This window comes from Nicotiana tabacum, unplaced genomic scaffold (genome assembly GCF_000715075.1).
Source record: "Nicotiana tabacum cultivar K326 unplaced genomic scaffold, ASM71507v2 Un00065, whole genome shotgun sequence".
NCBI lineage: Eukaryota > Viridiplantae > Streptophyta > Magnoliopsida > Solanales > Solanaceae > Nicotiana > Nicotiana tabacum.
The window spans coordinates 142,872-163,911 of NW_027438303.1; positions in this window are offsets into that span (position 1 = coordinate 142,872).

The following is a 21,040-nucleotide window of genomic DNA, read 5'->3' on the forward strand; positions in this document are numbered from 1 at the left end:
GCTAGAATAGCCATCAGCTTCCTCTCAAAAGTCAAATCCTTGTCTAATTGGACTAAGCTGAAATTTAACACATGGGACGGATCACCGTGATACTTCCGGAGCACAGACACAAGGAACATCGGAAGGACTACTGACAAGCTAGGTGGCAATGCGAGCTTGTAGGCCACCTTACCCATTCTCTGAAGAATCTCAAAGGGGCCGATGTACCTAGGGCTCAGCTTGCCTTTTTTCCTGAACCTCATCACGCCCTTCATGGGTGAAACCCGGAGCAATACCCTCTCTCCAACCATGAATGCAACATCACGAACCCTACAATCAGCATAACTCTTCTGCCTAGACTGAGCTGTGCGAAGTCGATCCAGAATAATCTTGACCTTGTCCAAGGAATCCTGTAACAAATCTGTACCTAACAACCGAGCCTGCCCCGGCTCAAGCCATCCAACTGGAGATCCACACCGCCTCCCACATAATGCCTCATAAGGAGCCATCTGAATGCTCGACTGGTAGTTGTTGTTGTAGGCAAACTCCGTAAGTGGCAATAATTGATCACAAGTACCCCCAAAATCTATAACACAAGCGCGAAACATATCTACTAATATCTGAATAGTGTGCTCGGACTGTCCTTCCGTCTGGGGATGAAATGTTGTTCTCAACCTAACATGCGTGCCCAAATCATATTGTACTGCCCTCCAGTAGTGCGAGGTGAACTACGTACCTTGATTAGAAATGATAGACAGGGGCACACCGTGAAGACGGACAATCTCGCGGATGTAGATCTCAGCCAACAGCTCCGAAGAATAGGTAACTACAATAGGAATGAAATGTGCTGAGTTGGTCAGCCTGTCCACAATGACCCATACCGCGATGAACATCCTCTGAGTCTGTGGGAGTCCAATAACAAAATCCATAGTGATACGCTCCCACTTCCCCTCGGGAATCTCTAACTTCTGAAGAAAATCCGCATGTCTCTGATGTTCGTACTTTACTTGCTGATAATTTAGACACCGAGCTACATATGCAAATATGTCCTTCTTCATCCTTCTCCACAAATAATGCTGCCACAAGTCCTTATACATATTGAAGGCACTCAGATGAATAGAATACCCGGAGCTGTGGGCATTCTCAAGAACTAACTCACGAAGCCCAGACACATTGGGCACACAAATACGACCATAAATCCTCAAAACCCCATAATCTCCAATAGTAACCTGCTTGGCACCACCGTGCCGCACTGTGTACCTAAGGACAAACATATGAGGGTCATCATACTTTCGCTCTTTAATACACTCATACAAGGGAGACCGAGCGATTGTACAAGCTAGAACATGATTGAGCTCCTAAACTTCTAACCTCATGAACTGATAACATCTGATACAAGCAGTATCTCACCAACTGGAATGTACGCAAGGCTGTTCATACTCACTGTCTTTCTACTCAAGGCATCATTCCACACATTGGCCTTCCTGGGGTAATATAAAATGGTAATATCATAGTCTTTCAATAGCTCTAACCATCTCATCTGCCTTAAGATAATATTCTTTTGCTTGAAATGCCGTAAAGATAGTGCCTCCAAATCTTCAGCGCATGAACAATGGCTGCCAACTCTAAGTCATGAATAGGGTAATTCTTCTCATGAACCTTCAACAGCCGCGACGCATATGCGATCACCCTTCCATCCTGCATCAATACTGCACCGAGCCCAATACGAGATGCATCACAATACACTATGTCGGAGCTTGCACCTGTGGGCAACTCCAACACTAGCGCTGTAGTCAAAGCAGTCTTGAGCTTCTGAAAGCTCAACTTACACTCGTCTAACCATCTGAACCGGGCACCCTTCAAGGTCAATAGGGTTACTATAAAAGAAAACCCCTCCACGAATCGGCGATAATAACCAGCCAAACCTAGGAAACTCTAGATCTCTATAGCTGAAGTGGGTCTAGGCCAGTTCTGAATTGCCTCAATCTTCTTAGGATCCAACTTTATGCGCTCTGCTGATAAGACGTGCCCCAAGAAGGCGACTGAGTCCAACCAAAACCCGCACTTTGACAACTTGGCATATTACTTCTATCTTTTAGAGTCTGAAGTACAATCCGAAGCTTTTGCTCGTGCTCCGTTCGACTGCGGGAGTAGATCAAGATATCATAAATAAATACAATCACGAAGGAATCCAAGTAGGGGAGAATGTAAGGCCCCATAAAATTTTGCAAAGGAATTTAATGTTTCGTGGTGCCGAAGTAGGCTTAAGTGTTTGACAAAAAATTGTGGAGGGGTTTTCTACCCTTACCTCTCCGTTGACTAAATTGACTCAGAAGTCAGTTATGTTCCAATTGTCAGATGCTTGTGAAAAGAGCTTCCAAGAGTTGAAAACAAGATTGACTACGACACCGGTATTGACCCTACCAGAGGGTATAGATAGATTTGTGGTATATTATGATGCTTCAAGAATAGGGCTTGGATGTGTATTAATGCAACATGGCAAGGTTATAGCTTATGCTTCTAGGCAACACAAGAATCAGGAAATGAATTATCCAACACATGACTTAGAACTTAAAGTGGTGGAATTTGCGTTGAAGATTAGGCGTCATTATTTGTATGGAGTCCATGTGGATATATTCACATACCTTAAGAGTCTTCAATATATTTTCAAACAAAAGGAGCTGAATCTGAGGCAGAGAAGATGACTTGAATTACTCAAGGATTACGACTTTGATATTTTATATCATCCGGGGAAGGCTAATGTTGTGGTGGATGCACTTAGCCAGAAATCTATGGGCAGTTTAGCACACTTGGAGGCATATCAAAGGCCACTGTCCAAGGAAGTTCATCTATTGGCTAGTTTGGGAGTTCGTCTTGTGGACTCTAGTGAAAGAGGGGTGATTGTACAAAATAGGGATGAATCATCACTTGTTGTGGAAGTCAAGGAGAAACAATACCAACGATCCATTGTTGGCACAACTGAAAGAGGCGATTCATAAACATAAGACCATGGCCTTTTCTCTTGGAAGGGATGATGGTACACTAAGATAACAAGGCGACTATGTGTTCCAAACGTGGATGATCTCTGGGAAAGAATTATGACCGAATCTCACACTTCTAGGTATTCCTTGCACTCGAGTTCTACAAAAATGTATCATGATCTTAAGGAAATCTACTGGTGGAATGATATGAAGAGGAATGTAGCAGACTTTGGGTTGGTACAGAACATAAAAAATCCAATGTGGAAGTGGGAAATGATTAATATAGACTTTGTGTTAGGATTACCTCGTACTCATAGTAAGTTTGACTTGATTTGGATGATTGTGGATCGACTCATGAAATTAGCACACTTCTTGCCGGTTAAGGCTACTGATACAGCAGAACAATATGCTCAGTTGTATATCAAGTAAATAGTCAGTTTGCATGGCACTCTTGTTTCCATCATTTCTAATCGGGGGGCACAATTCACTGCTAATGTTTTGAAGAAATTTCAGCAAGGTCTAGGTATTTAGGTGAATCTTAGTACAACCTTTCACCCACAGACTGACGGGTAGGTAGAGCGGACTATTGAGACACTTGAGGATATGTTTTGCGCTTGTGTTCTAAACTTCAAAGGTGGATGATCATTTTCCACTCATAGAATTTGTCTACAACAATAGTTATCATGCTAGCATTCAGATGTGATCATTCGAGGCTTTATATAGAACGAGATGTAGATCTCCCATTATGTAGTTCGAGATTGAGGAAGAAGAGTTGATAGGGCCAGACCTCGTGCATCAAGCTATGGAAAATATTAAGATCATTAAGGAGCGGTTGGAGATTGCTCAGAGTCGTTAGAAGTTCTATTCGTATGTTCGCCGTAGAGATTTGGTGTTCAAAGAAGATGATTGGGTATTCTTGAAAGTTTCCCCCATGAAAGGTGTAATGCGATTTGGTAAGAAAGGAAAATTGAGTCTGAGGTATGTCGTACCATAAAAAATCATTCAGAGGATCGGTGAGGTGGCGTACAAGCTTGAGCTACCACCTGAAATGTCATTAGTGCATCCAGTGTTTCATGTGTCTATGTTAAAGAAAGAAGTTGGAGGCCCGACAGTCATTATTCCGCTTGAGACTATTGAGGTTAATGAGGAATTGACTTATGAAGAGATTCCAGTTTCTATTATTGATCGGCAAGTACGAAAGTTGAGAAATAAATAAATTGCCTCCGTGAAAGTGCTATGGCGAAACCAACAGATTGAAGAGGCTACTTGGGAGGACGAGGAAGAAATGAATAAAAAGTATCCTTATGTTTGAATAGCCATGTATTTATAAAGTTGTGTTCTATGACAATTATAAGGGTTACCTTCTATGAATTATGTATCATTTGTACAATTGATATTAAGGGTGTTCCTTTTCTAGTAATATATTGCCTATGAGGCCACAGTTGGTGTTGTTCTTGTGTTATATTGCATCATCGGTTATGCATATGTTGTTAGGATTGGTTTATGGGATTCTCTGACAGGTGGATAGACCAAGTTACAGGGGAGACTCTGGCAAATGTTTTGGAAATTTAGGGAGTTAGCCAAATTTAAAAACTACTGGTGTGTGTGAATTAACAGTTGGGACACATTGAATGCTAATGACAGATTTTGACCCTTATTCGAGGACAAATGATCCTAAGTGGGGGAGAGTGTAAGGCCCCGTAAAATTTCGCAAAGGAATTTAAGATTTCATGGTGCCGAAGTAGGCTTACGTGTTTGAGAATTTAAGGTCTCGCAAGCTCACCGTGGCTCGGACCTTTGGGTTGAACAATGCACTGGGGTGTAAAGGAAAATAATTGCCACAAAAGGTCATTTCTACGGCCCACTATGCGGTGGTAGAATCATTCTGCGGACCGCATAATGGCCGCAGAGTGAATCAGAGGCGGGCCAGCTTGGAGGAAGGACTGCAGTGCATTATGCGATCGCAGACCAGTTCTGCGGTGTATTATGCGACCACATACCAGTTCTGCGATGAATTATGCGACCGCAGAACAAGTCTGCGGGTCGCATAACTACCGCAGACCCAAGCAGGCGACAACAGTTTTGGCAACCAAATTGTGCGGCCGATATGCAGACCGCATGTCCATTCTACGGTCGCATAATTCACCGCAGATCCTGTTCCGTAGCTTCATTTTTGGGATTTACAACCCGACTCTACTTCGATTAAATAGACGCAATGGATCATTTATTTTAGCTAAAATATGATATTTTGAGGGTTAGAGAGTGCCCTAGAGTGGGAGAGAGTTCTTCAACAAATTGTTTTTCAATTCTTGGTCGAATCATGGAAGATTAACAAGGAAAACTTACTTGGTCTTCATCCTAGAGGTAAGTTTCTTCACCCTAGCCCTTAATTTCGAAATTTATCTAAAAATGAGTAATTAGCAAGATAATTCTTGGGTATGGGAGTTGTTTATTTTGCATGCATGTGTTATCTAAGGTTGTAGGAAAATTGTGAGCTAAAAATGGTAAAGAATGGGTTGTGGGGTGATGGAATCTTCCATAAAAGGTCCTTGAAACCTTAATGCACACCTAGTGTTTGATAAAATTCTCAAATGGGCCACAACTATGATCATCTTCTTAATTTTGATCAACTTATTATATTTCTAAAATAAATTGAAGTTGCTAAGAATTCCGGAACATTTTAGAGTTAAAGAATCTCAATTGAGGTATGTTGGCTAAACGTTTCGTTAAGAATTGGAACCCCCAATACCCTTGTAAGTTTCAAGATATTTATTACAAATTGAGTATTCCGAATAAGTTTTGTGACAAAGATATATGTTCAATTCATGTTTCAAATGCTCTTATCATATTTTATTATAAATTGAGGATGTGTTCCAAACTATGGACTGTGTATCTACATGTAATGATTCCAAGTCGTGATTTATGTGAAAATTATTATGCCAAATTGTGTAAAGATTGTGATTGGGATTACACCTCCATCCGCATATATATTAGAGTGAGGCGGCACGCCCATTTTGTGTAGGTATTGGTATCGTTGATAAATTTCCACCCGCTTACATTGGGGTGAGTCGGCAAGGCCGCTTTGTGTAGAGATTTGGTATTGTGGAATACACCTCCACCCCCATGCATTGGGGTGAGGCGGCAAGGCCGCTTTGTGTAAAGTCTTGGTATTGTGATTACACCTCCACCTGTATACATTAGGGTGAGGCGGCGGGGACGCTTTGTGTAAAGATGGTTACAGAGGATCTCATCTTAAATTCTATAAATGTTATTGACAATTCTTGGTAAGCCTCATGTGGTTTATAACCGTCTATCTATGTTATTCTATTAACGTTGTGATTCATCATATTCATATTGTACATCTGATTTCATAAATTGGTGTTTGGTTTTCATACTATTACTATTCGACATGTACTAACGTCCCTTTTACCGGGGGCACTGCATCTTTATTAGATGTAGGTGGTTCCACAGCGGAGGATACTGACCATTGATAGTAGTGCTCATTCTTCCCAGCTGACTTGGTGAGCCCCATCTCATTCCAGGGCTGTGCATCTTTTGTTTCGTATGTATTATCGGGTTTGAGGTATAGCTTGAGCCTTGCTGCCAACACTATCATTGTACTCATTGGTATCTTTAGAGGTTCCGTAGACTTAGTGTGGGTTGTGTATTGGTGTTGGGAATGTTAAACAAGTTATTTTGTGATTAAATCACTTGTTCCACTTTGAACCATGTAGGTGTGTGTGTGTGTTTTGAGACTTATTAAATACAGTAACTAATGGAAATAAAATGGTATTGTAGACATGATCACCTTATTGTCTAATTAATGAAAATATGTATTATCTTTATTAATGGATGAGTTTAGGAAAAAGAAAATCTAACAGGCTTGCTCGGCCGCTTTTACTCGGTTGAGCACCGGTCAGGCTCCCCGATTTTGGGGCATGACATGCCTTAACACTCGGTTCATCAAATCCATAAATGTTGTTGGGGCATTCATCAACCCTAATGACATTATTAGAAATTCATAATGCCCATACCAAGTCTGAAAAGCTGTCTTAGGGACATCAAATGTCCTAATCTTCAACTGACGGTAGCCATACCTCAAATCAACCTTCGAAAACACCTTGGCACACTGAAGATGATCAAATAAGTCATCAATCCTCGGACATAGATACTTGTTCTTGATGGTGACTTTGTTCAACTACTGATAATCTATGCACATCCTCATCGATCCATCTATCTTCTTCACGAACAACAGGGGCACACCCCAAGGGGAGACACTGAATCTAATGAAGCCCTTATCAAGCAAAATGTTGCACTGCTCCTTCAATTCTTTCAACTCTGACGGGGCCATACGGTATGGAAGAATAGAAATAGGTTGAGTGCCCGAAGCTAAATCAATATAGAAGTCAATATCTTTGTCGGATGGCATACCTGACGGATTTGCTCGAAACACCTCTAAAAACTCACGAACAACGGGTACTGAATCCATGGAAGGAACTTCTACACTAGAGTCGCGAACATAAGACAAATAAGCTAGACACCCCTTTTCGACCATACATTGAGCCTTTACATAAGCGATAACCCTACTGGTGGAATGGCAAAAGTCCCTCCCCCCCACTGTAATCGAGGCAACCCCGGCAAGGCTAAGGTCGCTGTCTTGACATGACAATCCAACATAGTATGATAAGGTGACAGTTAATCGATACCCAAGATGACATTAAAATCTTCCATATCAAGAAGTAGGAGACCTACGCTAGTCTCAAGACTCCAAATAGTAAGCACACACGAGCGATAGACACGATTTACTACAATAGAATCTCCCACAGATGTGGACATATACACATGAGCAGTCAAAGAATCATGAGGCACAAAAAGATATGAAGCAAAATAGGATGATACGTAGGAATAAGTAGAGCCCAGATCAAATAGAACTGAAACATCTCCATGGAAAACTGGAACAATATATGTGATAACATCGTGAAATGACTTAGCCTCAGGCCTAGTTGGGAAAGCGTAACATCGGGGATGGGGCCCACCACTCTAAAGCACGTCTTTGGGACGACCTCTAACTGGCTAGCCTCCACCTCTAACGGCCTGACCCCTACCTCTAGCGTCCCGACTTCCACCTCTGGATGCCTGATCTCTGCCTCTAGCTGGTTGAGCTGGCAGTGAAGCAACTGGTACCGGAACCATGGCACGAGAACCTTGCTATTATGTGCTGCCCGGTGCCCGTGAGCAAAATCTAGCAATATGCCTCGGATCACCACAATTATAATAGACCCTCGGCTATTACGACTGCTGACCCTGGAACTGACCCTGTCGACCTGGGTAACCACCCTAAAAACGTTGTAGCGGAGGTGAACTAATAGAAACTAGTGGTGCACTATAGGCTAGTTAGTCGGGATGAGACACATACGGGTTGCGACTACCTAAGCACTGTGAGATGCCTGGAGTGCTGACTGAAACACCCTGGGAGGATGATCTCTACAAAAAGTACCCCTGCCTCTAGACGAGGCACCATTGAACTCACCGAAATGACGAGGCATCTTATCAGACCCCTGCCCACTTTCCTAAGCAAGAACCATCTCGATCTGCCTAGCAACATTTGCAGCCATCTGCAAGGAAATCTCACCCCCGGTCTCCTTGGAGATCTGTAGCCTAATAGTGTAAGTGAGTCCATCAATGAACCTCCGCACCATATCCCTCTCTGTATGAAGCAAGATAAGAGTATGACGAGCTAGATCCACAAAACGGGTCTCATACTGAGTAATAGTCGTATTTCCTGGTTTGGGACACTCAAACATCCTGCGATAATTGTCCCGACCCAATTTCACCTATAAGTCATGATGGCGCCCAACAGTACAGCTAGGCAAGTCAACTAGTGATTTAAACACATATTCAACTCTTCAAAAATTAACCGAATAATTTAACTCTTCTTACTTGCAAGAATTAAGATAATATAAAATGACCTGGTAAATTAAAATAACCAAGAAAATAATTACATCCAAAAATTCTACTAGTATGTGTGCCAAGACCTAATGTCACAAGTGTATGAGCATCTAGTAGATTATAAAATACCAAGAAGAGGCACTAGTTGCTACAGAATGGCTCAGAAAAGCAGCTCACCACTAAGCTTATGGATAACGTGGGTGCGCGCCTATAGGTCCAACTATAACACCTTTCTCAGGTCCTGCACAAAAAGTGCAGCAAGTGTAGCATGAGTACGTAAAGAACATGTACCTAGTAAGTATCAAGCCTAATCTCGAAGAGATAGTGACGAGAGTTCGACTTTGACACTCACTAAGTGTCACGACCCAACTGGAGGGTCATGACTAGCACCCGGGCCATACTTGCCGAGCACCAACGTACATTTTATCTAACCTTCCTTATTATCTTTAAGGTCCGACAAGATCAATATAAATGGTAGACATGGATCATGAACATCCAACAATGAAAGATAATGTCATGAACATACATAACATAGGACGACAAGACTGTCAAGAAACTATATATAAGGTACCAGCTACCATGAGTCGACACCTATCTATGAGCCTCTAAAGGAACATAAGTTCTACAACATTGTCGGAACAGGGCCCCGACATACCCATAATGTCTATAACAAAAATGCATACCAAGACCACGACAAGTCCGGAGAAGGGATCTCGCCAATAACCGCTGAACTGGACAGCCTACTATGGTGGGGGAGCTGCGTCTACCCGTCTATCAGGACCTGCAGCACGACATGCAGCATCCACAAATAAAAGGGACGTCAGTACGAATAAAGTACTGAGTATGTAAGGTAGGAAAGTATAAGTAAGAACAGTAATGTAAACAGGGATAGGGAATATACAACCTGTGACATCTGGGTACCTCTGAGGGCTACTGACATGAAACACATGATACATAGATATATATACATAAACTTTTAAAATATATGCCTTTGTGGGCATCACCATCATCATATTGTACCCGGCCGTAATAGGCTCGGTAAAACGTACCCGGCCATCATAGGGCTCGGTAGAATCATACCCGGCCACGTGGAGCTCGGTAAAACCCAACTGATCAGTGGTTGCACAATAGGTGCCGTACCCGGCCAACTATAGCGCGACTCGGTAGAGTAAAATAGATACATATATATGATGCATGCTGGACTCATTGGAATCACATTTTGAACCTTTCGGAGTGACGTAAGGTCGGTATCCTTCGTACACGTTATTAGGATTAAATCTTCATCAAGAATCTTATAAGAATCAGGAACTACCAACAACATTGATAATATAAGAATAAGAGAAGTAACATCAATATCAATCGTTTCATAAGAAGGGCAGCAATGTAAGTACTGCTAGCTTCTAAGAGTAGAGTATCTTTGGGAGCTCGTTCATTACATTATGTACAATCGGAGTCGTGCAAAAGAATGAAGGGGATAGCCTCACATACCTTGTATATACTGTCCAACCTCAAGCTATGCAAATGTCACGACTCCTTAGTCTACAATGAGAGAAATGACACTATCATTATCGTTTAAGCGTCGTAACTATTATGTATCGACCGCAACCTATTTTACGATGAAACAGACAGCACCTCCCCTATTTATATGACTTTACACAAGTCAATACAATCACCAAACATCCCAAACAACATCATTAATAATCATATTGAGCCTCCCAAAACAATCCACCAACCAACAACATTACTACCAAGCCTTTCGATATATATTTCACAAGTTCTAGCTTAAACGACTTAGCCGCAACTTGGATAATCTTAAATATATATATATATATATAGAGTAAGAGGTTCCTTACCTTTAAACAGAAATAACAACTCCAATTTGACCTTAATTTTTCACGAAATATCTCTCCAATTTTGCCACAAGAACAAGGAAGCGAAACTAGCAATCAATTCGGGTTTTTCGGCACTAGAATTACTTTAGAAGACTTGAAATCACCTAGGGTTGATATTAAAAACTTGAAGGAGTATTTACAGAATATAAAACACTTAAAAAAACCTCGCACACGAGCTGGAACAACACACGGGATTCCCGATACTTGATTTGTGTTGTTTGCCCTTTGTTTGGGTCTTGGAACGGTTTAATGCATTGGAAACTAGACTCATAGATCTTCAATTTTATAGGTAGATCACTCCATAATTCCAAGTATATTGGGAGAAAAATGTAGTAACATTTAACCTAAAGTTTAAGTAAAATTATAAACGTAAGTTGCGACAACTTTTATCGACTTTGTTTCATAACTCGCTTGACTTCAAGACTTATGATACAGATATTATATGATTCAAATACATTAAAACATGACCTCTTGGGACAATTAATCACCTCTAGTGTTACCCAAAAATACGGGTTACAACATCCTTGATTCGTTTAACTTCTAATACTTGTTAACCACTCTTATACACCCTTGTATCGTTTAAGACCAATAGGATTAACTTCTTATCATCTCAAAGATAATCTCTTCTTGGATTTACGTCGACTAACTTACGGCGTGATCTAAGGTACGCGAATTTGGGTTGTAACACTAAGGATCAGTAATAGTAAATAAAATAATAATAGAAATATTTAAATCAACATGATTTACATAATTAACAATAATTTTCTCTAATGCAACAATTTCCAATTTATTGATTAACTCCACAAGCTACAATAATTAGCACGATTTCTGCCGAGGTCGTACGACCTGATTCAAAGTGTCATGTACACTATCGAGGGACGTACGACGCGATCCATAGATACATCTATACTGCCGTGCCATTCGGCCCACTCCACAAGAAAGGAGGACATTTTCTTATGTACCTCCGGAATGAGGATACATATATTATAAGATTAATACAAGAGGATGTACAATTTCTTTTAACAATCACTTCATGCGTAGGTAGCCCCCACAATTAGCAACAATTATTAATTTAAATCGCCTATGGGTAAATTACCCCTTACAAGGTTAGGCAAGAGAACTACCTCGACTTGCTTCAATTTAATCTACTAGTAGGCTTTTTCCTCGATTATCCAACTCTGAATGGCTCGAATCTATCCAAAAGATTTTGATACAGTCACAAAAAATTATAGGAATCAATTTCATAAGAAAATACTACATTTTTCAATAAAAATCCGAAATTAACTCAAAAGTCGTCCGTGGGGCCCATTCAACCACGAGTCTACCCGTACCAATAATACTAAATTCCGATAACAATTCGGCCCTCAAATCTTTAAATTTATCCAAGAGGGATTTCAAACATTTTCAACTTAATTCACCAATTAAATGATAAAAACAATGATGGATTCAGGTAATTTAACCAATATTGAGTTAAGAATACTTACCCCGTTGTTTTATCTGAAAATCTCCCAACCATCGCCTCAATCCGAGCTCCAAATCGGTAAAAATGGAAAATGTCCCATTTTCAGAAAATAAACTCTCTGCCCAGTCATTTGCTCTACGCGATCGCGGACAAATACACGTGATCGCGAAGCACAATTTTTCCACTGCCCAAATAAACTTTACGCGATCGCGGATCCCTTCACGCGATCGCAAAGCACAGAGTCCCCAGCACTACGCGATCGCAGCCCTCTTCACGCGATCGCATAAAGCAAATGCGTGACCTCCACTTCTGCTCCGCTTACTCTACGCAAACGCGACCTTCTTAACGCGTTCGCGAATAACAAACTCCCACAGCCACGCGATCGCGACCCTTTTCACGCGATCACGAAGAACAAAATCATTACTACCTCAAACAAGCCTACACGATCGCAAACCATCTCATGCTATCTCGTAGAAGAAAACCATATCTGAGCACCAGAAACTTTCAGCAGAACAACAAGTCAAAACATTGCTCCGTTAGCCGTTCGAAACTCACCCGAGTCCCTTGGGACCTCAACCAAATACACCAACAAGTCCTAAAACATCATACAAACTTAGTCGAAACCTCAAATCACATCAAAGAATGCTAAAACCACGAATCATACTCCAATTCAAGCTTAATGAAACTTAAAATTTCCTACTTCTACATTCGATGTCGAAACCTATCAAATCAAGTCTGATTGACCTCAAAGTTTGCACACAATTCATAAATGACATAACAAAACTATGAAAAGTTTCGGAACTGGGTTTCGACTCCGATATCAAAATGTCAACTCCCGGGTCAAATATCCAAACATAACTACGGACTTCCAAATAAAATTCCGAACGCGCTCCTAAGTCCAAAATCACCATACAGAGCTGTTGGAATCATCAAAATTCTATTCCGGGGTCGTTTATACAAAGGTCGACATCCAACCAACCTTTCAACTTAAGTTTTAAACTTTGGAACTAAGTGTTCCAATCTATTCTAAAAACCTCACCGGACCCGAACTAACCACCCCGGTCAGTCACATAATAATTATAAAGCATAAATTGAGTAGTAAATGTGGGAACAAGATTTTGAAAGTCAAAATGACTTGTTGGGTCATTATATTCTCCACCTCTTAAACAAATATCCGTCCTCGAACGGGTTTAGAATTGTACCTGGGGTGATAAGTAAGTGTGGATATCTGCTCTGCATGTCTTCTTCGGCCTCCCAAGTCGCTTTCTTGACTGGTTGGCCCCTCCACTGGACTTTTACTGCAGAAATCTTCTTGGACCTCAACTGGCGAACCTGTCTATCAACAATGGCAATTGGCTCCTCTTTATAACACAAGCTTTTATCTTTCTGAACTGTACTGAAGTCTATCACATGTGACAGGTCGGCATGATACTTCCGGATCATAGCTACATGGAAAACCGGATGAACTCCAGATAGACTAGGAGGCAAAGCAAGCTCGTAAGCAACCTCCCCAACTTGTCTCAACACCTCAAATCGGCATATATACCTTGGGTTCAACTTGCCCTACTTCCCGAATCTCATGATTCCCTTCATCGGCAAAACCTTCAAGAGAACTTTCTCACCCACTATAAATGATAATTCACACGTTTTCTGATCCGCGTAACTCTTCTGTCTAGACTGTGCTGTACGAAGTAGCTCCTGAATTAACTTTACCTTTTCCAAGGCATCTTTCACCCAATCGGTACCATATAACTTAGCCTCACTGGGCTCAAACCATTTGATGGGTGAACGAAATCGCCGACCATATAAAGCCTCAAATGGAGCTATCTCAATGCTGGATTGGTAACTGTTGTTATAAGAAAACTTGGTCAAAGGAAAGAAACGATCACACTGACCTCCAAAGTCAGTCACACATGCCCTGAGCATGTTCTCCAGAATCTGGATTGTCCACTATGACTGCCCGTTGGTCTGCAGATGGAAGGTTGTGGTGAGCTCTATGCGGGTCCCCAATTCACTCTATACTGCTCTCCAGAAATGTGAAGTAAACTGAGGACCTCTATCTGATATGATGGAAATTGGCACACCGTGCAACCGAACTATCTCCTGAGTATAAATCTGGGCCAACCTTTCTGAATTATACGTAGTCACAATCAGAATAAAGTGTGCCGACTTGGTCAACCTGTCGAGAATGACCCAAACTGCATCAAACTTCCGCAAGGTCCATGGCCCCAACTACAAAGTCCATAGTAATACGTTCCCATTTCTACTCCGGTATAGTCATCAACTGAAGTAGGCCACCTGGCCTTTGATGCTCACATTTAACTTGCTGGCAATTTAGACACCTAGCTACATATTCAACTATGTCCTTTTTCATTCGTCGCCACCAATAATGTTGCCTCAAGTCACAATACATCTTCGTAGCACCTGGATGAATAGAATACCGAGAACTGTGTGCCTCCTCTAGGATCGTTTTCCTCGGTACATCCACATTAGGAACACATAGATGATCCTAGAGTCGCAGAACACCATCTCCGCCTATATTAACCTCCTGTCACCACCTCGTGGTACCGTTTCTGGAAGAACCAATAAGTGTGGGTCATCAAACCAGCGAGCCTTGATCTGCTCAAATAGTGAAGACTGAGCAACAACACATGTTAGAACTCGACTAGGCTTTGAAATGTCCAATCTCACAAATTGGTTAGTCAAGGATTGAATATCCAAACCTAATGGCCTCTCCTCTGCTGCAATAAAAGCCAAACTACCCAAACTCTCTGCCTTTCTATTTAAGGAGTCTGTAACTACATTTGCTTTTCCCGGATGATATGGGATAGTGATATCATAATCTTTCAGTAACTCTAGCCATCTGCGCTACCTCAAATTTAGGTCCCTCTGCTTGAACAAATACTGCAAGCTGCGATGGTCAGTGTAAACCTCACAAGACACCCCATAAAGATAATGTCTCCAAATTTTAAGAGTGTGAACAATTGCAGCTAACTCCAAACCATGTACTGGATAATTCTTCTCGTGGGGCTTCATCTGACGTGAAGCATATGCAATAACTCGCCCGCCCTGCATTAATACACAACCCAAACCAATGCGTGAAGCGTCATAATACATTGTATACATCCTCGAACCGGAAGGCAACACTAACACTGGTGTTTTAGTCAATGTTGTCTTGAGCTTCTGAAAGCTCACCTCACAATCATCGGACCATCGGAACGGAGCACCCTTCTGGGTTAATTTGGTTAAAGGTGCTGCAATAGATGAAAATCCCTACACGAACTGACGATAATAATCTGCTAAACCTAGGAAACGCATGATCTCAGTCGCGGAAGTAGGACGATGCCAATTCTGAACTGCCTCAATCTTTTTGCAATCAACTTCAATGCCCTTTCCCGATATAATATGCCCCAAAAATGCTACAGACTTTAGCCAAAACTCAGATTTAGAGAACTTAGCATATAGCTTTTGTTCCGGCAATGTCTGAAGCACCACCCTCATATGTTGCTCGTGCTTTTCTGTACTGCGCGAGTAGATCAAAATATCATCAACGAAACCAATGACAAACGAATCAATATATGGCCTGAATACCCTGTTCATCAGAACCATAAACATTGTCGAGGCATTAGTCAAACCGAAGGACATCACCAGAAACTCATAATGACAATATCTAGTCCGAAAAGCAGACTACGGAACATTCGAATTTTGAATCATCAGCTGATGGTACCCCGACCTCAAGTCGATCTTAGAGAACACCCTAGCACCCTAGCATATTCAACCACGAGTCTACCCATACCAAAATTACTAAATTCCAATAATGATTCGACCCTCAAATCCTTAAATTAATCCAAGAGGGCTTTCAAACGTTTCCAACTTAATTCACCAATTGAGTTCAGAACACTTACCCCGTTGTCTTATCTGAAAATCTCCCAAAAATTGCCCCAATTCGAGTTCCAAATCTGTAAAAATGGAAAATGGGACGAAGTCCCATTTTAAGAACTTAAACTCTCTACCCAGTCATTTGCTTTGAGCGATCGCGGACAAACAGACGCGATCATGAAGTACATTTTTTCTACTGCCCAAACTAACTCTACGTGAACGCGGATCTATTCACGCGATCGCAAAGCACAGAGTTACCAGCTCTACGCGATCGCATAGAGCTAACGTGTGACCTCCACTTCTATTCCGCTTACTCTACGCGAACGTGACCTTCTTAACGTTTTCGTGAATAACAAACTCCCATAGCTACGCGATCGCGGCCCTTTTCATGCTATCGCGAAGAACAAAATCATCACTGCCTCATACAAGACAATGGGATCGCAAATCATCTCACGCGATTGCATAGAAGAAAACCAGACTTGAGCACCAGAAACTTTCAGCAGAACACCTAGTCCAAAAATTGATCCGTTAGCCGTCCGAAACTCACCCGAGTCCCTCGTGACCTCAACCAAATACACCAACAAGTCCTAAAACATCATACGAACTTAGGCGAAACCTCAAATCACATCAAACAACGCTAAAACATGAATCATACTCCAATTCAAGCTTAATGAAACCTAAAATTTCCAACTTTTACATTCGATGCTGAAACCTATCAAACACCATCAAGTACAGTCTGAGATGGAACCTCCTCATCAAATTCCACCTGAGGGTCCACTATTGGTACTGCTGATCGAGCTCTACACTGAGCTCTGCCTCTACCTCAACCTTTAGCGTGCCCTCGTCCTTGACCTCTACTCCTCGTAGGAGCTACCACTAGGAACGGGACCTAAACTACGCGGACTTTAGCATAAATAGTAGCTACGCACGGACTCTTGTCACCTCGTGCGTACCTAGCCCCCTCAATTAGCAACAATTATTAATTTAAATCACCTATGGGGTAAATTACCCCTTACATGATTAGACAAGAGAATTACCTCGACTTACTTTAATTTAATTCATAGTAGGGCTTTTCCTCGATTATCCAACTCTGAATGGCTCGAATTTAGCCAAATTAATTCGATACAGTCACCAAAATTATAGGAATCAATTTCATAAGAAAATACTACATTTTTGAATAAAAATCCAAAATAAACTCAAAAATCATCCATAGGGCCCAGGTCTCGGAATCCGGCGATTCAACCACGAGTCTACCCACACCAAAATTACTAAATTCCGATAACAATTTGGCCCTCAAATCCTCAAATCTATCCAAGAGGGTTTACAAACGTTTCCAACTTAATCCACCAATTAAATGATAAAAACAGTGATGGATTCGGATAATTTAACCAATATTGAGTTAAGAACACTTACCCCGCTGTTCTCTGAAAATCTCCCAAATATTGCCTCAATCCGAGCTCCAAATCGGTAAAAAGGGAAAATGCGACGAAGTCCTATTTTCAGAACTTAAACTCTCTGCCCAGTCATTTTCTCTGCACGATCGCGAATCACAATTTTACCACTGCCCAAATTAACTCTACGCGATCGCGGATATCATCATGCGATCACAAAGCACAGAGTCCCTCAATGCCACGCAATCGCAGCCCTCTTCATACGATCGCATAGAGCAAACACGTGACCTCCATTTCTGCTCCGCTTACTCTACGCGAACGCAACCTTCTTAGCGTGTTCGCGAATAACAATCTCCCACAGCTACGCGATCACGGCCCTCTTCACGCTATCGCGAAGAACAAAATCATCACTGCCTCATACAAGCCTACGCGATCGCAAACCATCTCATGCGATTGCATAGTAGAAAACTAGACCTGAGCACCAGAAACTTTCAGAAGAACACCAAGTCCAAATATTGATCTGTTAGCCATCTGAAATGCATCTGAATCCCTCGTGACCTCAACCAAATACACCAACAAGTCCTAAAACATCATACAAACTTAGGCAAAACCTCAAATCACCTCAAACAATGCTAAAAACATGAATCATACTCCAATTCAAGCTTAATAAAACATAAAATTTCCAACTTTTACATTTGATGCCGAAACCAATCAAATCAACTCCGATTGACCTCAAATTTTTCACACAAGTAATAAAAGACATAACAGAACTATGAAAATTTTCGGAACTAGGTTCCGACTCCGATATCAAAAAGTCAACTCCTGGGTCAAATTTCCACACTTAAATTCTTATTTTAGCCATTTCAAGCCTAATTTAACTACGGACTTCCAAATAATATTCTGAATACGCTCCTAAGTCCAAAATCACCATACGAAGCTGTTGGAATATTCAGAATTCTATTCCAGGGTCATTTATATATAGGTCGACATCCAGCTAATGTTTCAACTTAAGTTTTAAACTTTTGAACAAAGTGTTCCAATCCATTCTAAAAACCTCACCGGACCCCAACTAACCACCCCGGCTAGTCACATAATAATTATAAAGAATAAATTGAGCCGTAAATATGGAAACGTAATTCTGAAAGTCAAAATGACCTGTTAGGTCATTACAATAATCCTCTCTTAGTGTGACATGGAGGAACTTCTATAGAAATAGCTGAGAGAATTGATCCTAAGTAAGTGCAGGCGACCTAACTTATCTGGTCAACATATAATCCCTCCACCACCTATTGGCGGAACCCTTCATCTGAAACACAGTAAAATCAACCCTATTGGTCTCAACTATACCCATGTTCTGTATCACCGCATGGCAGTGGTCAAGATAATCATGTTGGTCCTCATAAAGTGCACCAATGAAGTGAACTGGAAAGAGCTTTGTAAACTTGTCCAACCTCAATAAATCCTCAGAAGACATGGCGGGCCTATCGTCGGCATGTGCCGCAACAACTGGTTGGACTACCCCAACTGGAGGGGCTACTCGAGTCTGATACCGGGGAGATATATGCTTCAGAGTATGAGTAGCCGGAGTCTGTGCTCCTCCCCCATCCTGAGAGATGGCGGGTACTACCAAAAATCTACCGTCCTAGGCCACACGCTCTATAAGGCCCACTAAACGGAGTAGAGCGTCTTGAAGCACTAGAGTGGCGATGAACCCCTCCGGGACCTGAGCTGGTCCAACAAGTACAGTCTGAGATGGAAACTCCTCATCAAATTCCACCCGAGGCTCCACTGTTGGTGCTGCTGCTCGAGCTCTACACTGAGCACTGCCTCTACCTCAACCTCTAGCGTGTCCTCGTCCTCGACCTCTACTTCTCGTAGGAGCTGCCACTGGGAGCTCCGGCTGCTGTCCAGCTGAAGATGCAGTATATGTTCTCACCATATGCGAGAGAAGAAGAATATAACAGTTCAGTTACATATGATAAAATAAAATCGCACGATAGCCAAGAATAGACGTGAAATTGTTCCTAAACGCCATAGCCCCTAGAAGATATGTCACGACCCAATTTCACCCACAGGTCGTGATGGCGCCCAACACTATAGCTAGCCAAGCCAACTAGTAATTTAAACACATATTCAATTCTTTAAAATTAATCGAGTAGTTAAACTCTTCTTACTTGCAAGAATTAAAACAATATGAAACTATCTAGTAAATTAAAATAACTAAGAAAATAATTAAATACAAACATTCTACTAGTGTGTGTGCCAAGATCTGGTGTCACAAGTGTATGAGCATCTATTAGATTATACAAAAGATTCTAAATATTGTCTAAAATAAAATAGACAGATAATATTCCAAGAAGAGGCACTAGTTGTTGCAGAACGGCTCAGAAAGGCAGCTCACCACTAAGCCTATAGATAACGTGGGTGCGCGCCTATAGGTCCAACTATAGCACCTTTCTCAGGTCGTGCACAAAAAGTGCAGCAAGTATAGCATGAGTACGTAAACAAAGTGTACCTAGTAAGTATCAAGCCTAATCTCAAAGAGGTAGTGACGAGAGGTCGGCTTTGACACTCACTAAGGGTAAATAATAATAAATAAAATAAAAATAGAAATATTGAAATCAACATGATTTATTGAATTAACAATAATTTTCTTTAACCAGCAGAAATAATTAAATTCTTTCAAATGCGATAATGTCCAATTTATTTATTTAACTTCACAAGCTGCAATTAAAATATCAAGGTATCGTGTAATTATTATTATTATTAGGCATGATTTTTTCCGAGGTCATACGAACCAATTCAGAGTGTCATGTACACTGTCGAGGGACGTGCGGCGCGATCCATAGATGCATCTATACTGACAAGGCGTTCGGCCCGCTCCACAAGAAAGGAGGACATTTTTTTATGTATCTCCGAAATGAGAGTATATTTATTATAAGATTAATACGAGAGGATGCACAATGTCTTTTAACAATTAATAAATTTAAACAAAATTTCAAGTATATGAGATTTCAATCTTTTACTATTTTCTCTAACAATTCACAACATAGTTCCAATACTTAATTAAATAAAGGATACAATTATCACAAGTAATTCATGTTTTGAGTCCTAAACTACCCGAACTTTAGCATAAATAGTAGCTACGCATGGACTCTTGTCACCTCGTGCGTACGTAGCCCCCGCAATTAGCAACAATTATTAATTTAAATCACCTACGGGGTAAATTCCCCTTTATAAGGTTAGACAAGAGAATTACCTCGACTTGCTTTAATTTAATCCACTAGTAAGCCTTTTTCTTGATTATCCAACTCTGAATGGCTCGAATCTAGCCAACATAATTCGATACAGTCACCAAAATTATAGGAATCAATTTCATAAGAAAATACTACATTTTTCAATAAAAATCCGAAATTAACTCAAAAATAGTCTGTAGGGCCCACGTCTCAAAATCCGGCGAAAGTTACAAAATATGAATGCCCATTCAACCACGAGTCTACCCACATC